Below are 9,446 nucleotides of genomic sequence, written 5' to 3' on the forward strand. Positions count from 1 at the left end.
AGTTTCTAGTTTATATTCTAATATTGTTTTTTATTAGAGTAGCCATATATATATATATATATATATGAAATTGCGGTGAGGTGTGGTTTAAACCGCAATGTTAAAATATCAAACCGCAAACCATACCGCGCGGTTTGTCAAAAATTCAACCCATAATCACACCACTAAAAATTAAAAACCGTATTTTGCGGTGTGGTGTGGCGGTTTGTGCGATTTGATAATCACTCATATGGAATGCCAAGTAGCCGTCAAAAGTTGGCATTCCATAAATAAGATGATAACTTCATTTGAGGTCCTAATGATTACATAACATATTATCTCTACAAAATATTTATATTATGCGTATTTTTTGTTAAATTAGTAAAGTTGACATCTTGTAACAATCATTGAATTATTTTTTGAAAGAAATGTATTAAAAATATTCTGGAAAAAATAAAAAATATAATATATTCTTTTTATTATGTGGCAACGTTGACACCCCTTAATGGGTGCCAAAGATGCTCTTGAAATATGGTATAAGATTCTGCGGGGTTTTACTCTAGAAATTTAAGATTTTGGGAAAATTGATTACTCGGCATAACACTTTAAAATTTTAGAAAAATTGGTTACTCGAATCAGTGTCAGAGCTTATAGGGATCACAGGTTCGACTCTCTAACATTCCAATATTTTCATAACTTATTGTGAACAAAAAAACAAACCAATGCGCCAAAAGTTACAAATGTCAACAACAAAAGTACAAAGTAATTGTAATAGTACTAATAATAATAATAATAATAATAATAATAATAATAATAATAACCCTAGAGAGGGGGGAGAGAGGGAGAGGGACAGAGGGGAGGATGCAAGCCGCCGCCGGCTTTGCCGGTCGTGTTTGCTGGTCGGGTTTGAGGTAAGTTCTTTCTTTTTACTTTCGATGGTTGTTGTGCGTTTTCATTGTCCGTTTGTAGGCCTTAATGGTTGTCATGATGGTAATGGGAATAGGCTTACAAAGACTTCTTTAATCATACACCTTCGTGATCACACCTTCGTGATCGTTACTGTAGTGTTAACGCGCAGGCTGTTACAAAACACTCTCTTTCCACTAATTCCAATGTTTTTCGGAGGCTGAGCTTACCTTTAAGCATATGGGGATTTGGTTGTGTGGAGTTTGTTTCAAGGCGCATACTCTACGTGCTAAGTGTCGTCATGATAAGGGTTCTGATTTTGTGTCGCCTCCTGATAACGGTGATGATGCTGTTAGATTTATTTTTCATAATTTTACCAAGCCGCAGGCTTCATCTGAGCAGCCTATTGAGGTTGTCGACTCTGTGCTGATCAATATGGTGGTTTTAACGTGACTCTCCTTGACAGTTTGCTTGCTAAGGGTTTACGTACTGTGAAATCCATCCCTCCCAAGTGTCGTTTAGGGTTTTCTCGGGTTTTAAAAGGAGCTCTTGATAAAGTCATTTGCAAGCCTGATGACATTTCTTGCTGGGTTAGTTTATTTATGTTGCCTCTTTGTATCCTTAAAACCTTTTGCCCGCGGAGTAATATTGAGTGTAAGTCTGCTATCAGACGTCAGCGTCAAGAAGAAAGTATTGCAAATGTTATTCGATCTTGGAGTGTACCCGGGGGTAGTTTGCATCTTGCAAGAGAAACCTTGGCTGAAAATTCTCCTTCTTTGTTAGAAGTGGATGATGAAGACCTCGATTTGGGTGAGCATAATATCAATCGATTTAAAAGGAAGATTAGTGATGGCCATTATATTGCTGCAGTCAGAGTTCTTTTATCTTCCGTTATTGCTCCATATAATGCTGCCACTTTGGAGGACTTAAATGTTAGACATCCTTTTAGACCTCCCCCTTCCCTGCCACACACACCTACTGATCACCAACATCTTGCCGCTTCACCAGCTGTTGTGTTTGATAGGATCAAGAGTTTCCCACAAGGTACGTCTTGTGGAACGGATGTTTTGCGTGCACAACACCTCAGGGATTGCTTGAGTGGAGCTGTTGTTGCTATTTCTGATGAGTTAGTCGCTTCTATCACTCAGGTAGTTAATTTATTTCTTGCTGGAACTTGTCATCAGGTGTTGGGTGAATATATTTCTAGTGCTCCTCTCACACCGCTTGTCAAACCAGGTGGCGGTATTCATCCTATAGCCGTGGGTACTTTCTAGAGGCGTTTGGTTTCTAAGGTTGGTGCTGCCATGGTTGGTTCTTCCTTAGGTGGTTACTTTGATGGTCTCCAATTTGGTGTTGGGGTGTCTGGAGGAGGTGAAGCTATACTTCATGTTGTAAATCGATTAATTGAGGATCATGGACATGTTGCTGGTTTTTCGATATTGCTGGTAGATTTTAAAAATCCTTTTAATTTAGTAGATCGAGATGTCATGTTATGAGAAGTTCAGCTTCGTTGTCCTTCTATCTCGTGTTGGGTTGAATTCTGCTACTCTAATCCTACTAGATTGTATTATAAGGATCATGTCTTGTGGTCTTGTCAGGGTACAACAGGGTGATCCCCTTGGCCCTCTACTTTTTGCTTTGGTGTTACACCCTTTGGTATGTAAAATCAGAGACTCTTTTGATATATGCCTACAGGCTTGGTATTTAGATGATGGCACTATTGTTGGTGATACCTTAGTTGTAGGAAAGGTTTTAGAGTTGATTTTGCAGGATGGTCCCCGGTATGGATTACATCTTAATGTTGTTAAAACTGAGGTTTATTGGCCTAAGGATGATCCTAGAAGCAGGCTTGTAGGTGTTTTCCCGCCTAATATTGCTCTCCCCTTGCAAGGTGTTAAATTACTTGGTGGGCCTGTTAGTGTGGATTCTAATTTCAGCAGTGAGCTCGTGATGAAGAGAGTGGCTAAAACCATAATGCTTATGGATGCAGTTGCTAAGATTAATGACCCTCAATGTGAGTTACTGCTTCTTCGTGCGTGCACTAGAGTTTCAAAACTTTATTTTGCTACATATACATGTCCTCCACGTATTTTTCAGTCGGCCCAGTTCTTGTTTGACAAGACTCTTCGCTCTATCTTCGCTCTACCTTAGAGCGTATTGTTACATCTTCCGGGCCTGGTTTTGGTGACTGGCAATAGAGGTTGGCTACTTTACCTTTCTGTGGGGGGGCTCGGGGTTTATTCTGCTGGTGATGTTCTGAATTATGCATTTCTTGCATCTCGTCTACAGTCTGCTAGTTTACAGACTAAGGTCCTTCGACATGTTGATATTATATCAGCTGGAACCACCTTTGATGATGCCTTGCATTTGTTTAATAGGAATTTGCAAACTGACTTTTTGAGTAATCCTAGTGAGATCGTTGCCCCCAAACTCATGAAGAAAATGGCAGATATATATGTTATTTCCAGTGGACTAACAATGAGATTTACAGAAGGGGGGTTGAATGTAAATCTCAAAACTTTTTCAAGTTTTGAGCAGTTTCTAAGGCTAAGTGTTTAAGTAAATAAATGTGTGTGAATTGCTTGAAGCTGATACAGACAGATATATACTCAAACACAAATATAAAGGACACAAAGAACTTAAAAACTTTTCTGGTGGATTTGTTGTTCCACCAGAGATGTGTTATTTCAGAAAATCTGTGATTCAAAGAATTAAATCACAGCTGCTTCCTAGTACAAACTAGATGATTTTCTCTTTTGATATTTCTAAATAGCTCAGGAAAATTCATATCTAATTACTAGCTGCTACTTGGTTTATATATCACCAAGTTTACAAGTGAAGACAAACTGTAAAATACAATTGAAGAGATTCTTCACATGTTTCTTCTTCATTTCTCTATCCAATGCAATCTAGGATAATCTGTAAATCTTTGAATACTTCCTTGTTTGCATCAGAATGGAAATGCTGCATTTTCTTGATTCCTCCTAGAGGCTTCCACATTCCAGTATGTCTCTGTCAACCCATGTGCCTCTGTCAGCTTGTGAATTGTCACTATCAACTGCTAATGAACTAAGCATCCGTTGAAGCTTTCATCCGTTGATGCCTTATCCGCTGAAGCTTTATCCGTTGATGCATTATCAGTTGAAGTCTTTATCCATTGAAGCACTTATCCGTTGATGGATATTATCCGTTGATGCATTAGAGACATCCGTTGAAGCTTTGTTTCTTATCCATTGAAGGTCTTCAATATCCGTTGACACTTCTTCACTTATACAAAATTACAAGGCATGAAATATTTACAATTAGCCCTCCTATTTGTACATCCATTAGTAGTCAACATGACTGATTATTTCCTAACAACATTTAAGAATTACAGCTTGAAACCAGAGAGTGAAATGTGCTACAATACTAAACTTATTGCTAAGTAAAGCTACTCCTTCAACGGATAGCCAAGATGGTCTTATCCGTTGAGGCTACAAATACTAAATTTCTACTTAAGTGTTTTGCTTAACTTATCATCAAACTAATACACATATTCCTAACAGTCTCCCCCTATTTATGTCTACTAGAACTGTAGGCATAAATTTGGGTTTAGCTTGATGATAACAAAACACTTAACAAATATACAAACTGTAATAAAGCAGAAATTCAAAAGTGCTATAAAAATATATATGCTGAGATGAAATTGAAGAATTACATTGTTTCCAAGGGTGCTCCTTTAGCCTGAGCAAATTACTTTCTTTTCCTTTGATCCCTGGTTTTCTTTCCTAGCCTCCTGTCATTCTCCTCTATTTGAAGTTGAAGTTGTTTGTAGAATTCAGCTTCATCTTCTTCATTGATATCTAACTTAGATTGCATATCCTTGAGAGTTTCATTACTGGCAATCTTTAGCTGATCTTCAATTCTGAAAAATCTTCTGACTCATTTGTTGTCTCTGAACTCCATCAACCAATGAGGTGATTTGTGAATTGTAATTCCTCTTTCTTGAATGAGTAAAGTTCTAGGCAAGGCATTGGGCTCCCTCCAAGTTTTCCTTATGTTGGCAATCTTGTTGAGAATCTCAGTCTTGGCAGTCCTGGTAACGCCAGAATCCTTTTGTATGGCTGAGTAGACTCTAATCAAGGTAGAGTAGCCTTCATTCAGAATTATGTGAAGAGGCCATGTTCTTTCCCCAGCTCCTTTGTATTTGAACACTAGTCTTTCTGGTAGCTGTCTGTAGGCAGCTATTCCCCTTACTTCCTCCAGCTCATCCAGATAGAGTTCAATGTCTGAAAATTCTTTTATGTCACAGATGTGAACATAATCATCTTTGGAGGTTTGAGGTTTAGGCTTAGGCTTCTGTGTGAATTTGATTGAGGCTTTAGAGGGTGTTGATTTGATTCTTCTTTTCTGCTTCTTTGATGGTGTAGAAGAGGTTAGGAAGGTGGGCAATTTGATGGTGTCCCAATCAATTGGTTCCTCCTTGGGAATGATTGTTTCACCATGAATGTTCATGAAGGGGTCAGGTACAATGGGTTCAGGAATAGAGGGTAGTGGTTTGGATATTGATTGGGTTTCTTCAGTCTTATCTACCTTCTTTTTCTTTACATTGACCTTCTTTATTTTCCCTTTCTGCCATTCTTCCTTACTTCTTTCCTCCATCTCAGTACCAACCATGTTCCCCATAGCTTCATCTTCACCTTTGTCTTCAATTTCTTTCTGTTCTTCAGCCTGACTTGACTTTAGCTGTTTTTCAAGCTTTGCTTGTGCTCTTTTGTCAGCCTTTAGCTATTTGGCTTCATCCTTCAACCTTTTGGTTTCTTCCCTCTTGGCTATTGAGAATTTGGGATGTCCTTGCATCACACATATGCTCTTTCCCTCTCTGAAGATAATAGCCATGTTTCTCCTTACAGCCTCATCCATGGTCTCTTTGAAATATGCAATTCTTCTACCTAAAAGCTTGTTCTCATAAGCTTTTGGAAGAGGAAAATCCACCTCTTTTAGAGGATTCTTTGTAGAGTCCTTATTGGATCTGTTGTTGGGCTTGAGAACCATAGGTTGCAGATCTTTGGAAGAAGTTTCTCCATCCTTATGCCTCCCTACTGGCTTGAGTTCCATAATAATTGATTCCACTTTTGTGCTATGCTTCACAAATTGTGATTGAGAAGTTGTAGAACCAAATATTAGTTGCATCTTTTCATCAATCTTCTTCCTTTGCTCTTTGACTTGCAATTCAGCTGCTGCTATCTGGATTAGATCAATTCCATCTAGCTTTCCTTTGACTTGAATAGTTGAAGAAGTTGCGATGACAGGAACTAGCACTTGAGAAATCTGAACTGTTGTAGATGGCTCTCCTTCCCCTTCCCCTTTATTCTCCCCCTTTTTGTTATCATCAAGGGTAGGGGTCAAGCCTTGTGCTTGTGCCAACTGCATGAGTAGATTTGTTTGAGTTTGTTGATTCTGAAGAATGGTGACCATAGAGTCTTCAATGATTTGAACCCTATCTTCCAATCTGGCCAGCCTCTTGTCAGCATCAGATGCTTTCCTCAGTCTCCCCAACAAATCTTGCATAGGACCATAGGGTATAACTGAATCCAATTTCTCAGCATTATAGGATTTCAGATCAGCAATGTCCTGCTTGAACTCATCCACATTTAGATTTTGCTGGTAATGCTGCAACTGCAAGAGATGCAGAGATTCCAGATGAGCTTGAAGAATTGCCTTGGTACCAGCATCTTGAGTCTCCTGAAGGGCCTTCTGAATTGTCATGACTTGTCTGACCAAAGTGACACCAAACTCTCCTGGTGTTGATGGTTTTGCCCATGCCCATTCAGGAAGATCAGGAACAGAACTTGGGCCTGCTACTCCCCCTAAGTTCATGCTCTCATTCAAAGAATTAGAGTCATCATCATTAGAATTTACTCCAAATTCTTCAGATGGCTCACCAGCTTGAGAAGGCAGCCCGTTGACAACAGCTTTGTCTCTGAGAAGAGATTCTGAAGTGTGTACAATGTGTAGTGTCTGTTCTGCCTCCACATTGCCCTGTGCAGCCAATAATTGATAGGCTGAAACAGGGTGAGTAAAAGTGTCAGCATCCAAGGAAATGTTAGCAATGACAGCTTTGTAATGTTGCTGAAATTGTCTTTCCTTATCTGCATCATTCACTTTCATTAACTCACTAGCAATGGCTGGATTCACCCTTATAGCTTCTGTACCTGCCTTTCTCTCAATTTCTCTCTGTTCTTGCATCAGGGGCTCCCCCTGGCTCACACACACCCTCACACCCTCACCTTCACCTTCTAAGGTGGCACTCCTCTCACTCACTTTTGCCATGCTGGAAGAAATAGCATGCATTTGGTGACTCTTAACCTCTCCTTTTGCCTGGGAGCAACCCAACCTCTCATTCAAAAGATCACTCCCTTCCCTCAATCCTAAAAGTGATTGTACAGTTGCCATGTCCTCTACAGTTGGAATTGTTTCTGTTATGTGTGTAGAGGCCATCAACGGATAGGGAGTATCCGTTGAAGTAGAAACTGATGGTATCAACGGATAACTGCTGTTAAGCTTATCCGTTGAAGAACAACCACTTGTCAACGGATGAGAGATATCCGTTGAAGAAGGAAAAGATGTAGATATAGAAAGTGACATAATTGTTGAATCTGTGTGGATTGATTTTAAGTGAGGTAACACAGATTCTTCAACTACATCTGAAAGAATTGGCTGATGATCCAACAAATCATCTAAAAGATGATGATCATCAGGTTTTGAGTGGGGCTCCTCCCTGAGTTTTAATGAGGGAGAATCAGGAATTGATGTGAATATCATATCCACATCCAGAGAGGGTGTTGGAGAGTTTGATGAATGGTGTGTTTCTATATTGAGAGAATGGGGCTGTGATTCCACATTTGCTGGAATCACATCAAGCTGAATTTGAGAAGGCACAGATACTGGTGGATGTATCTGTGCTGTGTGTGTCCCTTGTGTGGAAACTAGGGTCTTGGCCTTCTTCTTCCTTGAAAAGGCTTTAAATGGTGAATGTGTGGCTTCAGTGTCCCTCCCTCTTTTGTTCTGTGTCCCTGGTTGGGGACTATTTTCAATAGTTGCAACCTTTTGGGAGGATGCAACTAGGGATGTGTTAGACTCCTTTTGAACCACCACAGTCTTTTGAGAGACTGTGGCTTGGCTGGTTTGGGTACCACTCACCTCTCCCACCTTATCCTGGGGGGCTTTTTGATGTTCACCCCTCCTCTCACCACTCACACCCTGTTCACTCCCTTCAGGGTTTATGGTAGTTGTTACAACTGTTGTCTTTTGAGAAACAACAGAGGTAGGTTTCTTTGACTTGACTTTGGAAACTTTAGATTTGGTGGCTTTGGTAGAAGCCTGTTTGGACAAAGACACAGGTTCCATAGCCACACTAGAAGGCAAAGAAATATTGGGGTTGGAAATAGTAGGAGTTATAGAAGTATTTACCTCACTTACCTGTGGTGCATTCATGATTGGCAAGTATACCAATGGCACCTGGCTGTTGAGGTTCATTCTCAAAAGGTCTGCAAGGACCCTTTTCTCTTATGCCCAGCATTTGAGTTTATTATTCTCATCGGATATAACCAAACCTTCAGCAACATGGTTATCCAATAACATAAAGAATCTAGCATAGTAGATGTTATGTGGTCTATTAGCTTTGTTACCTAATCTGGAAACTAATTCTAGCATAACACAGTTGCTAAAATTAAAGTACCTATCAGAAACTAGCATATAGAGCATATTAACAAGAGATGAAGTGATAGCATCAAAATTGCTAATCTTCCCATAGAAAACCTTAATAAAGGCATCTCCAAGAAAACTCCATTCTTTCCTAAGGCCTTTCCTTCTAATACTACCTAAACTAGCAGAATCAAAAGCATAGCCTATGGAATCTAGCATAGCAGAGACATCTTTATCAGTGTGTGGTGTCATGACATTATTCTCATGCAACTTAAAGCAAGATTGTATATCATCACAATTAATGCAATAGTCCTTACCTTTGAGAGAGAAGGCAATAGTCATATCTGTGGAGTTGAACTCTGCAGTTGTCCAAATCTCCTCAATCACCTCACAGTAGATGGTTGGGGCTTCCAGCATTGCATAGCTTAGTTTGCAGTTCTTGATGAAGTCCATCATCTTGTGATAATCAGAATGGGCTTCATTCTTTTCAACCAAGGCTATGAAATTATTCTTTTCATAAACAAATCCTGTTTGAGACATAATTTTGACTACTGGTGCCATTGTTGTGAGTAGAGGTTGCAGAGAAAAACTTGAGAATTTAGAGAGAAAGAGAATAATAATTACAAGAAAGCGTAAAGTGAGAATAAGAGTTCAATTGGGCTTTTATACTTTCTTGAATTAAAACGTAAATAAAATGATTAAATGATACTTTTAAGTAAGTTACAGCTGTTCAAGAATAAATAAAACTATAGAAATTCTGAAAACTACCGTAAATACAAATACATACAACACTGTATATCTGTATCAATGGTTGAGTAAAAGAATCAACGGCTGTGACTCACTTATAGTAACTGACGTGACACATCAACGGATAA

Source organism: Apium graveolens, chromosome 5 (assembly GCF_009905375.1).
Source record: "Apium graveolens cultivar Ventura chromosome 5, ASM990537v1, whole genome shotgun sequence".
NCBI classification, from domain to species: Eukaryota; Viridiplantae; Streptophyta; class Magnoliopsida; order Apiales; family Apiaceae; genus Apium; species Apium graveolens.